Here is a 13,903-nt window from a genome sequence, read left to right as displayed (position 1 = left end):
CTGTGACAGTTCTCAGGGTCACATCACAAGGTACCTATCAGCTTGCCACCCGCACGCGGGCATCCCCTACGGAGAGTTTCGCTTCGTGACTCTTCACGAACGAGAGGCTCGGGGTTTTTCCAGACGAAGGACTAGGGGTCCCAACTGTCGGCATATGGCTCTGATACCAACTGTAACAGCCCCACCTCCCCCTAAGGCAAACCAGAGGGTTCGGCGGGCTGCCTGCCCAACTCTCGCCGGGACTCAGTCGTTCACTAAAGTCCTCAAATAAATTGCAAGAATAAACCTCAAATATTACAATATAAATCTCCAATATACATCAAATTCTCCAAAAATTACATGTCATAAGCGAAGCAGAAACAATTCCCAACAATACATAAAATGATTCCAAATCCAAACTGTACAAGATATATGCCATCCAACCACGTGAATAAGGACTACAAGTCCTTCCTTCGCTTCGAGCCCTGTGGAGGGGAATAAAATATTTTTGGGGTGAGCTAGAAGCTCAGCGAGTAACCGGTAAAATCAGTAATCAAATATATTTCACAATATTGCATTTCGATGATTTCGATGATGTCATGATTCGGAAATCAAATATACGTTTATTGCTCTCGTGAGCTAGTGAAATCATTGCACTTGAACACCCAATGCTCAAATAGATCATTTAATATTAACATTGAGAGAGAGCCCCTTTTTGAGCTCCAGATAAACATGAACATGAACCATAAACAGGATGGAGACGTTGGTGTCCAGCACAAGACTTTCCCAGAACTCATTGAAGCCAAAATCATATCATGAATTCACATACAAGCACGCATGAGATGCAATCGAGTAAATAATGCAAGAAACATTTTAAAAATAACTTTGGAAACCGTTTAGGGTCACTCACCTCCACGGCTCAGAAATCATCCATCATATAACATTGCCTTGCTCAAATCTAAGTCTTCGATCACAAACTCAATGCAAACAAATCCCTTCAAAGTTCGGACAGCACTTCCCCTGAATTTGCTAACTTTTCCAGCCATCATGACTTCATTATTTCCTCATTCCAACCCAAAGGTACACACACAACAACAAGTTCATCCAATAGCCATTCAGCAAGCTCCAAGTAGTACTAGTACAAGTCAAGCTAGAGAAAAGTCCGGAAATGAAAGTTAAGCTCAAAACCAGAAAAATAGTTTTGACGTCATTTTGCGGTAATGGTACCAAAGGCGCTACGATTGTCGGATGAAGGTGAAAGACCCACCATTTTGAAACTAAGAGACAGGGATACAATATTGCAGAAGGTCACTCAACCCAGTTTCGAGTGTAACCAGGTCAAAAATGCAAGATACCATACCAGAATCACAAAAACAGATTCACAGAACGCATTCTAGCGGAAACATCACAAAGCAGGCTGTCCAAGTCCAAATCCAGAAATTCCAAAACAAACTGAAAGCTAAGAAACAGGGCTAAATTTCATCAGAAGACCTCAACAACCAATTCGGAAGCAATTCCAGCCAAAACAACCAATTACAGGCGCAATTCTTACATTCGGGTAAAACCAGAACAGCAATAGTAATTTCGACTTTTCTCATTCAACGCTACTCCGATTGACCTGAGATTTTGTAGGCACCTCTAAAATATTATTCCCTATAACTTTCATGTTTTAATCCAAGGCCAATTCGGCCTCTATCTATGAGCTATAAATTCGGTCAGAATGCACAATCATAAACCCTAACTTTCCAAAATTTCTTCCAAAACAGAAATTATTTGCAATTATCCACTTTTTTCACCTCATAGAGTCCTTAAACATCATTTTCAATCATCATACATGACCCATAATCATATCCATATGAAAACAGAAAAATTCCCAAAAATTATAAAACTTCATCAATTCAACCACAAATCAAGAAATAATCCATAATATTGCATCTCATACCACCACTAATCATGATTTAAGCATCAATTAAGGGAGGAGAGTGGTTCTTCACAACTCACCTTAGCAATACAAGAGATAGAGCAACTAGCCACTTTAGCTTTCCAAACAACTTCACAACCAAGCTCAACTCCACCAAACTAAGAGATTTTATGGAGTAATTGGAAGATTAATCGGTTTAATTGAAAGATTGGGCAAGATTGGAGATTAGAAAATTGAGAGCTTTTCTTCCTTTTTTTGAGCAAGAGAATTCGGCCAAGAAGCTTGCAAAATGAAGAGATTTTTGGCCAATTTTAATTAAATGGTAAAGTTATGAATAGTAGTCAAATTCAAGACTAAATCTTATGGTGACACTTGTCACCTTTAGGTTTAAAACTTATCTTTTTGTCTCTCCAATACAAATATCTTAACACCTTGTAAATTAATATCACTTAATACAAAATTTCAACAAGTTGTCAAAAATATAATGCATTTACCGCACTAGCGGGTCCCACGTCCAAAATACGCTCTTAATTTCTCAGTCGAGACATCCCGCAAGAATCTCTCAAGCATTCCAAGCAGACACTAAGAGTCAAATCAAACCCACAGTCCGGCATCCTAAACTTCAAGCCTAGGATACACTACAGAGATCTGAAGCCTAGGCTCTGGTACCAACTGTGACAGTTCTCAGGGTCACATCACAAGGTACTTATCAGCTTGCCACCCGCACGCGGGCATCCCCTACGGAGAGTTTCGCTTCGTGACTCTTCACGAACGAGAGGCTCGGGGCTTTTCCAGACGAAGGACTAGGGGTCCCAACTGTCGGCATATGGCTCTGATACCAACTGTAACAGCCCCACCTCCCCCTAAGGCAAACCAGAGGGTTCGGCGGGCTGCCTGCCCAACTCTCGCCGGGACTCAGTCGTTCACTAAAGTCCTCAAATAAATTGCAAGAATAAACCTCAAATATTACAATATAAATCTCCAATATACATCAAATTCTCCAAAAATTACATGTCATAAGCGAAGCAGAAACAATTCCCAACAATACATAAAATGATTCCAAATCCAAACTGTACAAGATATATGCCATCCAACCACGTGAATAAGGACAACAAGTCCTTCCTTCGCTACGAGCCCTGTGGAGGGGAAAAAAATATTTTTGGGGTGAGCTAGAAACTCAGCGAGTAACCGGTAAAATCAGTAATCAAATATATTTCACAATGTTGCATTTCGATGATTTCGATGATGTCATGATTCGGAAATCAAATGTACGTTTATTGCTCTCGTGAGCTAGTGAAATCATTGCACTTGAACACCCAATGCTCAAATAGATCATTTAATATTAACATTGAGAGAGAGCCCCTTTTTGAGCTCCAGATAAACATGAACATGAACCATAAACAGGATGGAGACGTTGGTGTCCAGCACAAGACTTTCCCAGAACTCATTGAAGCCAAAATCATATCTTGAATTCACATACAAGCACGCATGAGATGCAATCGAGTAAATAATGCAAGAAACATTTCAAAAATAACTTTGGAAACCGTTTAGGGTCACTCACCTCCACGGCTCAGAAATCATCCAGCATATAATATTGCCTTGCTCAAATCTAAGTCTTAGATCACAAACTCAATGCAAACAAATCCCTTCAAAGTTCGGACAGCACTTCCCCTGAATTTGCTAACTTTTCCAGCCATCATGACTTCATTATTTCCTCATTCCAACCCAAAGGTACACACACAACAACAAGTTCATCCAATAGTCATTCAGCAAGCTCCAAGTAGTACTAGTACAAGTCAAGCTAGAGAAAAGTCCGGAAATGAAAGTTAAGCTCAAAACCAGAAAAATAGTTTTGACGTCATTTTGCGGTAATGGTACCAAAGGCGCTACGATTGTCGGATGAAGGTGAAAGACCCACCATTTTGAAGCTAAGAGACAGGGCTACAATATTGCAGAAGGTCACTCAACCCAGTTTCGAGTGTAACCCGGTCAAAAATGCAAGATACCATACCAGAATCACAAAAACAGATTCACAGAACGCATTCTAGCGGAAACATCACAAAGCAGGCTATTCAAGTCCAAATCCAGAAATTCTAAAACAAACTGAAAGCTAAGAAACAGGGCTAAATTTCATCAGAAGACCTCAACAACCAATTCGAAAGCAATTCCAGCCAAAACAACCAATTACAGGCGCAATTCTTACATTCCGGTAAAACCAGAACAGCAATAGTAATTTCGACTTTTATCATTCAACGCTACTCCGATTGACCTGAAATTTTGTAGGCACCTCTAAAATATTATTCCCTATAACTTTCATGTTTTAACCCAAGGCCAATTCGGCCTCTATCTATAAGCTATAAATTCGGGCAGAATGCACAATCATAAACCCTAACTTTCCAAAATTTCTTCCAAAACAGAAATTGTTTGCAATTATCCACTTTTTTCACCTCATAGAGTCCTTAAACATCATTTTCAATCATCATACATGACCCATAATCATATCCATATGAAAACATAAAAATCCCCAAAAATTATAAAACTTCATCAATTCAACCACAAATCAAGAAATAATCCATAATATTGCATCTCATACCACCACTAATCATGATTTAAGCATCAATTAAGGGAGGAGAGTGGTTCTTCACAACTCACCTTAGCAATACAAGAGATAGAGCAACTAGCCACCTTAGCTTTCCAAACAACTTCACAACCAAGCTCAACTCCACCAAACTAAGAGATTTTATGGAGTAATTGGAAGATTAATCGGTTTAATTGAAAGATTGGGCAAGATTGGAGATTAGAAAATTGAGAGCTTTTCTTCCTTTTTTTGAGCAAGAGAATTCGGCCAAGAAGCTTGCAAAATGAAGAGATTTTTGGCCAATTTTAATTAAATGGTAAAGTTATGAATAGTAGTCAAATTCAAGACTAAATCTTATGGTGACACTTGTCACCTTTAGGTTTAAAACTTATCTTTTTGTCTCTCCAATACAAATATATGAACACCTTGTAAAATTATATCACTTAATACAAAATTTCAACAAGTTGTCAAAAATATAATGCATTTACCGCACTAGCGGGTCCCACGTCCAAAATACGCTCTTAATTTCTCAGTCGAGACATCCTGCAAGAATCTCTCAAGCATTCCAAGCAGACACTAAGAGTCAAATCAAATCCACAGTCCGGCATCCTAAACTTCAAGCCTATGATACACTACAGAGATCTGAAGCTTAGGCTCTGATACCAACTGTGACAGTTCTCAGGGTCACATCACAAGGTACCTATCAGCTTGCCACCCGCACGCGGGCATCCCCTACGGAGAGTTTCGCTTCGTGACTCTTCACGAACGAGAGGCTCGGGGTTTTTCCAGACGAAGGACTAGGGGTCCCAACTGTCGGCATATGGCTCTGATACCAACTGTGACAGCCCCACCTCCCCCTAAGGCAAACCAGAGGGTTCGGCGGGCTGCCTGCCCAACTCTCGCCGGGACTCAGTCGTTCACTAAAGTCCTCAAATAAATTACAAGAATAAACCTCAAATATTACAATATAAATCTCCAATATACATCAAATTCTCCAAAAATTACATGTCATAAGCGAAGCAGAAACAATTCCCAACAATACATAAAATGATTCCAAATCCAAACTGTACAAGATATATGCCATCCAACCACGTGAATAAGGACTACAAGTCCTTCCTTCGCTACGAGCCCTGTGGAGGGGAATAAAATATTTTTGGGGTGAGCTAGAAGCTCAGCGAGTAACCGGTAAAATCAGTAATCAAATATATTTCACAATGTTGCATTTCGATGATTTCGATGATGTCATGATTCGGAAATCAAATATACGTTTATTGCTCTCGTGAGCTAGTGAAATCATTGCACTTGAACACCCAATGCTCAAATAGATCATTTAATATTAACATTGAGAGAGAGCCCCTTTTTGAGCTCCAGATAAACATGAACATGAACCATAAACAGGATGGAGACGTTGGTGTCCAGCACAAGACTTTCCCAGAACTCATTGAAGCCAAAATCATATCATGAATTCACATACAAGCACGCATGAGATGCAATCGAGTAAATAATGCAAGAAACATTTTAAAAATAACTTTGGAAACCGTTTAGGGTCACTCACCTCCACGGCTCAGAAATCATCCATCATATAACATTGCCTTGCTCAAATCTAAGTCTTCGATCACAAACTCAATGCAAACAAATCCCTTCAAAGTTCGGACAGCACTTCCCCTGAATTTGCTAACTTTTCCAGCCATCATGACTTCATTATTTCCTCATTCCAACCCAAAGGTACACACACAACAACAAGTTCATCCAATAGCCATTCAGCAAGCTCCAAGTAGTACTAGTACAAGTCAAGCTAGAGAAAAGTCCGGAAATGAAAGTTAAGCTCAAAACCAGAAAAATAGTTTTGACGTCATTTTGCGATAATGGTACCAAAGGCGCTACGATTGTCGGATGAAGGTGAAAGACCCACCATTTTGAAACTAAGAGACAGGGATACAATATTACAGAAGGTCACTCAACCCAGTTTCGAGTGTAACCAGGTCAAAAATGCAAGATACCATACCAGAATCACAAAAACAGATTCACAGAACGCATTCTAGCGGAAACATCACAAAGCAGGCTGTCCAAGTCCAAATCCAGAAATTCCAAAACAAACTGAAAGCTAAGAAACAGGGCTAAATTTCATCAGAAGACCTCAACAACCAATTCGGAAGCAATTCCAGCCAAAACAACCAATTACAGGCGCAATTCTTACATTCGGGTAAAACCAGAACAGCAATAGTAATTTCGACTTTTCTCATTCTACGCTACTCCGATTGACCTGAAATTTTGTAGGCACCTCTAAAATATTATTCCCTATAACTTTCATGTTTTAACCCAAGGCCAATTCGGCCTCTATCTATGAGCTATAAATTCGGGCAGAATGCACAATCATAAACCCTAACTTTCCAAAATTTCTTCCAAAACAGAAATTGTTTGCAATTATCCACTTTTTTCACCTCATAGAGTCCTTAAACATCATTTTCAATCATCATACATGACCCATAATCATATCCATATGAAAACAGAAAAATTCCCAAAAATTATAAAACTTCATCAATTCAACCACAAATCAAGAAATAATCCATAATATTGCATCTCATACCACCACTAATCATGATTTAAGCATCAATTAAGGGAGGAGAGTGGTTCTTCACAACTCACCTTAGCAATACAAGAGATAGAGCAACTAGCCACCTTAGCTTTCCAAACAACTTCACAACCAAGCTCAACTCCACCAAACTAAGAGGTTTTATGGAGTAATTGGAAGATTAATCGGTTTAATTGAAAGATTGGGCAAGATTGGAGATTAGAAAATTGAGAGCTTTTCTTCCTTTTTTTGAGCAAGAGAATTCGGCCAAGAAGCTTGCAAAATGAAGAGATTTTTGGCCAATTTTAATTAAATGGTAAAGTTATGAATAGTAGTCAAATTCAAGACTAAATCTTATGGTGACACTTGTCACCTTTAGGTTTAAAACTTATCTTTTTGTCTCTCCAACACAAATATCTTAACACCTTGTAAATTAATATCACTTAATACAAAATTTCAACAAGTTGTCAAAAATATAATGCATTTACCGCACTAGCGGGTCCCACGTCCAAAATACGCTCTTAATTTCTCAGTCGAGACATCCCGCAAGAATCTCTCAAGCATTCCAAGCAGACACTAAGAGTCAAATGAAACCCACAGTCCGGCATCCTAAACTTCAAGCCTAGGATACACTACAGAGATCTGAAGCCTAGGCTCTGATACCAACTGTGACAGTTCTCAGGGTCACATCACAAGGTACCTATCAGCTTGCCACCCGCACGCGGGCATCCCCTACGGAGAGTTTCGCTTCGTGACTCTTCACGAACGAGAGGCTCGGGGCTTTTCCAGACGAATGACTAGGGGTCCCAACTGTCGGCATATGGCTCTGATACCAACTGTAACAGCTCCACCTCCCCCTAAGGCAAACCAGAGGGTTCGGCGGGCTGCCTGCCCAACTCTCACCGGGACTCAGTCGTTCACTAAAGTCCTCAAATAAATTGCAAGAATAAACCTCAAATATTACAATATAAATCTCCAATATACATCAAATTCTCCAAAAATTACATGTCATAAGCGAAGCAGAAACAATTCCCAACAATACATAAAATGATTCCAAATCCAAACTGTACAAGATATATGCCATCCAACCACGTGAATAAGGACTACAAGTCCTTCCTTCGCTACGAGCCCTGTGGAGGGGAATAAAATATTTTTGGGGTGAGTTAGAAGCTCAGCGAGTAACCGGTAAAATCAGTAATCAAATATATTTCACAATGTTGCATTTCGATGATTTCGATGATGTCATGATTCGGAAATCAAATGTACGTTTATTGCTCTCGTGAGCTAGTGAAATCATTGCACTTGAACACCCAATGCTCAAATAGATCATTTAATATTAACATTGAGAGAGAGCCCCTTTTTGAGCTCCAGATAAACATGAACATGAACCATAAACAGGATGGAGACGTTGGTGTCCAGCACAAGACTTTCCCAGAACTCATTGAAACCAAAATCATATCATGAATTCACATACAAGCACGCATGAGATGCAATCGAGTAAATAATGCAAGAAACATTTCAAAAATAACTTTGGAAACCGTTTAGGGTCACTCACCTCCACGGCTCAGAAATCATCCAGCATATAACATTGCCTTGCTCAAATCTAAGTCTTAGATCACAAACTCAATGCAAACAAATCCCTTCAAAGTTCGGACAGCACTTCCCCTGAATTTGCTAACTTTTCCAGCCATCATGACTTCATTATTTCCTCATTCCAACCCAAAGGTACACACACAACAACAAGTTCATCCAATAGCCATTCAGCAAGCTCCAAGTAGTACTAGTACAAGTCAAGCTAGAGAAAAGTCCGGAAATGAAAGTTAAGCTCAAAACCAGAAAAATAGTTTTGACGTCATTTTGCGGTATTGGTACCAAAGGCGCTACGATTGTCGGATGAAGGTGAAAGACCCACCATTTTGAAGCTAAGAGACAGGGCTACAATATTGCAGAAGGTCACTCAACCCAGTTTCGAGTGTAACCAGGTCAAAAATGCAAGATACCATACCAGAATCACAAAAACAGATTCACAGAACGCATTCTAGCGGAAACATCACAAAGCAGGCTATCCAAGTCCAAATCCAGAAATTCTAAAACAAACTGAAAGCTAAGAAACAGGGCTAAATTTCATCAGAAGACCTCAACAACCAATTCGGAAGCAATTCCAGCCAAAACAACCAATTACAGGCGCAATTCTTACATTCCGGTAAAACCAGAACAGCAATAGTAATTTCGACTTTTCTCATTCAACGCTACTCCGATTGACCTGAAATTTTGTAGGCACCTCTAAAATATTATTCCCTATAACTTTCATGTTTTAACCCAAGGCCAATTCGGCCTCTATCTATGAGCTATAAATTCGGGCAGAATGCACAATCATAAACCCTAACTTTCCAAAATTTCTTCCAAAACAGAAATTGTTTGCAATTATCCACTTTTTTCACCTCATAGAGTCCTTAAACATCATTTTCAATCATCATACATGACCCATAATCATATCCATATGAAAACAGAAAAATCCCCAAAAATTATAAAACTTCATCAATTCAACCACAAATCAAGAAATAATCCATAATATTGCATCTCATACCACCACTAATCATGATTTAAGCATCAATTAAGGGAGGAGAGTGGTTCTTCACAACTCACCTTAGCAATACAAGAGATAGAGCAACTAGCCACCTTAGCTTTCCAAACAACTTCACAACCAAGCTCAACTCCACCAAACTAAGAGGTTTTATGGAGTAATTGGAAGATTAATCGGTTTAATTGAAAGATTGGGCAAGATTGGAGATTAGAAAATTGAGAGCTTTTCTTCCTTTTTTTGAGCAAGAGAATTCGGCCAAGAAGCTTGCAAAATGAAGAGATTTTTGGCCAATTTTAATTAAATGGTAAAGTTATGAATAGTAGTCAAATTCAAGACTAAATCTTATGGTGACACTTGTTACCTTTAGGTTTAAAACTTATCTTTTTGTCTCTCCAATACAAATATCTTAACACCTTGTAAATTAATATCACTTAATACAAAATTTCAACAAGTTGTCAAAAATATAATGCATTTACCGCACTAGCGGGTCCCACGTCCAAAATACGCTCTTAATTTCTCAGTCGAGACATCCCGCAAGAATCTCTCAAGCATTCCAAGCAGACACTAAGTGTCAAATGAAACCCACAGTCCGGCATCCTAAACTTCAAGCCTAGGATACACTACAGAGATCTGAAGCCTAGGCTCTGATACCAACTGTGACAGTTCTCAGGGTCACATCACAAGGTACCTATCAGCTTGCCACCCGCACGCGGGCATCCCCTACGGAGAGTTTCGCTTCGTGACTCTTCACGAACGAGAGGCTCGGGGCTTTTCCAGACGAAGGACTAGGGGTCCCAACTGTCGGCATATGGCTCTGATACCAACTGTAACAGCCCCACCTCCCCCTAAGGCAAACCAGAGGGTTCGGCGGGCTGCCTGCCCAACTCTCACCGGGACTCAGTCGTTTACTAAAGTCCTCAAATAAATTGCAAGAATAAACCTCAAATATTACAATATAAATCTCCAATATACATCAAATTCTCCAAAAATTACATGTCATAAGCGAAGCAGAAACAATTCCCAACAATACATAAAATGATTCCAAATCCAAACTGTACAAGATATATGCCATCCAACCACGTGAATAAGGACAACAAGTCCTTCCTTCGCTACGAGCCCTGTGGAGGGGAATAAAATATTTTTGGGGTGAGCTAGAAACTCAGCGAGTAACCGGTAAAATCAGTAATCAAATATATTTCACAATGTTGCATTTCGATGATTTCGATGATGTCATGATTCGGAAATCAAATGTACGTTTATTGCTCTCGTGAGCTAGTGAAATCATTGCACTTGAACACCCAATGCTCAAATAGATCATTTAATATTAACATTGAGAGAGAGCCCCTTTTTGAGCTCCAGATAAACATGAACATGAACCATAAACAGGATGGAGACGTTGGTGTCCAGCACAAGACTTTCCCAGAACACATTGAAACCAAAATCATATCATGAATTCACATACAAGCACGCATGAGATGCAATCGAGTAAATAATGCAAGAAACATTTCAAAAATAACTTTGGAAACCGTTTAGGGTCACTCACCTCCACGGCTCAGAAATCATCCAGCATATAACATTGCCTTGCTCAAATCTAAGTCTTAGATCACAAACTCAATGCAAACAAATCCCTTCAAAGTTCGGACAGCACTTCCCCTGAATTTGCTAACTTTTCCAGCCATCATGACTTCATTATTTCCTCATTCCAACCCAAAGGTACACACACAACAACAAGTTCATCCAATAGCCATTCAGCAAGCTCCAAGTAGTACTAGTACAAGTCAAGCTAGAGAAAAGTCCGGAAATGAAAGTTAAGCTCAAAACCAGAAAAATAGTTTTGACGTCATTTTGCGGTATTGGTACCAAAGGCGCTACGATTGTCGGATGAAGGTGAAAGACCCACCATTTTGAAGCTAAGAGACAGGGCTACAATATTGCAGAAGGTCACTCAACCCAGTTTCGAGTGTAACCAGGTCAAAAATGCAAGATACCATACCAGAATCACAAAAACAGATTCACAGAACGCATTCTAGCGGAAACATCACAAAGCAGGCTATCCAAGTCCAAATCCAGAAATTCTAAAACAAACTGAAAGCTAAGAAACAGGGCTAAATTTCATCAGAAGACCTCAACAACCAATTCGGAAGCAATTCCAGCCAAAACAACCAATTACAGGCGCAATTCTTACATTCCGGTAAAACCAGAACAGCAATAGTAATTTCGACTTTTCTCATTCAACGCTACTCCGATTGACCTGAAATTTTGTAGGCACCTCTAAAATATTATTCCCTATAACTTTCATGTTTTAACCCAAGGCCAATTCGGCCTCTATCTATGAGCTATAAATTCGGGCAGAATGCACAATCATAAACCCTAACTTTCCAAAATTTCTTCCAAAACAGAAATTGTTTGCAATTATCCACTTTTTTCACCTCATAGAGTCCTTAAACATCATTTTCAATCATCATACATGACCCATAATCATATCCATATGAAAACAGAAAAATCCCCAAAAATTATAAAACTTCATCAATTCAACCACAAATCAAGAAATAATCCATAATATTGCATCTCATACCACCACTAATCATGATTTAAGCATCAATTAAGGGAGGAGAGTGGTTCTTCACAACTCACCTTAGCAATACAAGAGATAGAGCAACTAGCCACCTTAGCTTTCCAAACAACTTCACAACCAAGCTCAACTCCACCAAACTAAGAGGTTTTATGGAGTAATTGGAAGATTAATCGGTTTAATTGAAAGATTGGGCAAGATTGGAGATTAGAAAATTGAGAGCTTTTCTTCCTTTTTTTGAGCAAGAGAATTCGGCCAAGAAGCTTGCAAAATGAAGAGATTTTTGGCCAATTTTAATTAAATGGTAAAGTTATGAATAGTAGTCAAATTCAAGACTAAATCTTATGGTGACACTTGTTACCTTTAGGTTTAAAACTTATCTTTTTGTCTCTCCAATACAAATATCTTAACACCTTGTAAATTAATATCACTTAATACAAAATTTCAACAAGTTGTCAAAAATATAATGCATTTACCGCACTAGCGGGTCCCACGTCCAAAATACGCTCTTAATTTCTCAGTCGAGACATCCCGCAAGAATCTCTCAAGCATTCCAAGCAGACACTAAGTGTCAAATGAAACCCACAGTCCGGCATCCTAAACTTCAAGCCTATGATACACTACAGAGATCTGAAGCCTAGGCTCTGATACCAACTGTGACAGTTCTCAGGGTCACATCACAAGGTACCTATCAGCTTGCCACCCGCACGCGGGCATCCCCTACGGAGAGTTTCGCTTCGTGACTCTTCACGAACGAGAGGCTCGGGGTTTTTCCAGACGAAGGACTAGGGGTCCCAACTGTCGGCATATGGCTCTGATACCAACTGTGACAGCCGCACCTCCCCCTAAGGCAAACCAGAGGGTTCGGCGGGCTGCCTGCCCAACTCTCGCCGGGACTCAGTCGTTCACTAAAGTCCTCAAATAAATTGCAAGAATAAACCTCAAATATTACAATATAAATCTCCAATATACATCAAATTCTCCAAAAATTACATGTCATAAGCGAAGCAGAAACAATTCCCAACAATACATAAAATGATTCCAAATCCAAACTGTACAAGATATATGCCATCCAACCACGTGAATAAGGACAACAAGTCCTTCCTTCGCTACGAGCCCTGTGGAGGGGAATAAAATATTTTTGGGGTGAGCTAGAAACTCAGCGAGTAACCGGTAAAATCAGTAATCAAATATATTTCACAATGTTGCATTTCGATGATTTCGATGATGTCATGATTCGGAAATCAAATGTACGTTTATTGCTCTCGTGAGCTAGTGAAATCATTGCACTTGAACACCCAATGCTCAAATAGATCATTTAATATTAACATTGAGAGAGAGCCCCTTTTTGAGCTCCAGATAAACATGAACATGAACCATAAACAGGATGGAGACGTTGGTGTCCAGCACAAGACTTTCCCAGAACTCATTGAAACCAAAATCATATCATGAATTCACATACAAGCACGCATGAGATGCAATCGAGTAAATAATGCAAGAAACATTTCAAAAATAACTTTGGAAACCGTTTAGGGTCACTCACCTCCACGGCTCAGAAATCATCCAGCATATAACATTGCCTTGCTCAAATCTAAGTCTTCGATCACAAACTCAATGCAAACAAATTTGCTAACTTCCCCAGAATTTGCTAACTTTTCCAGCCATAATGACTTCATTATTTCCTCATTCCAACCCAA

The sequence above is a fragment of the Coffea arabica genome, chromosome 5e (genome assembly GCF_036785885.1).
Source record: "Coffea arabica cultivar ET-39 chromosome 5e, Coffea Arabica ET-39 HiFi, whole genome shotgun sequence".
Taxonomy (NCBI): domain Eukaryota; kingdom Viridiplantae; phylum Streptophyta; class Magnoliopsida; order Gentianales; family Rubiaceae; genus Coffea; species Coffea arabica.
This window is presented reverse-complemented; position numbering follows the sequence as displayed.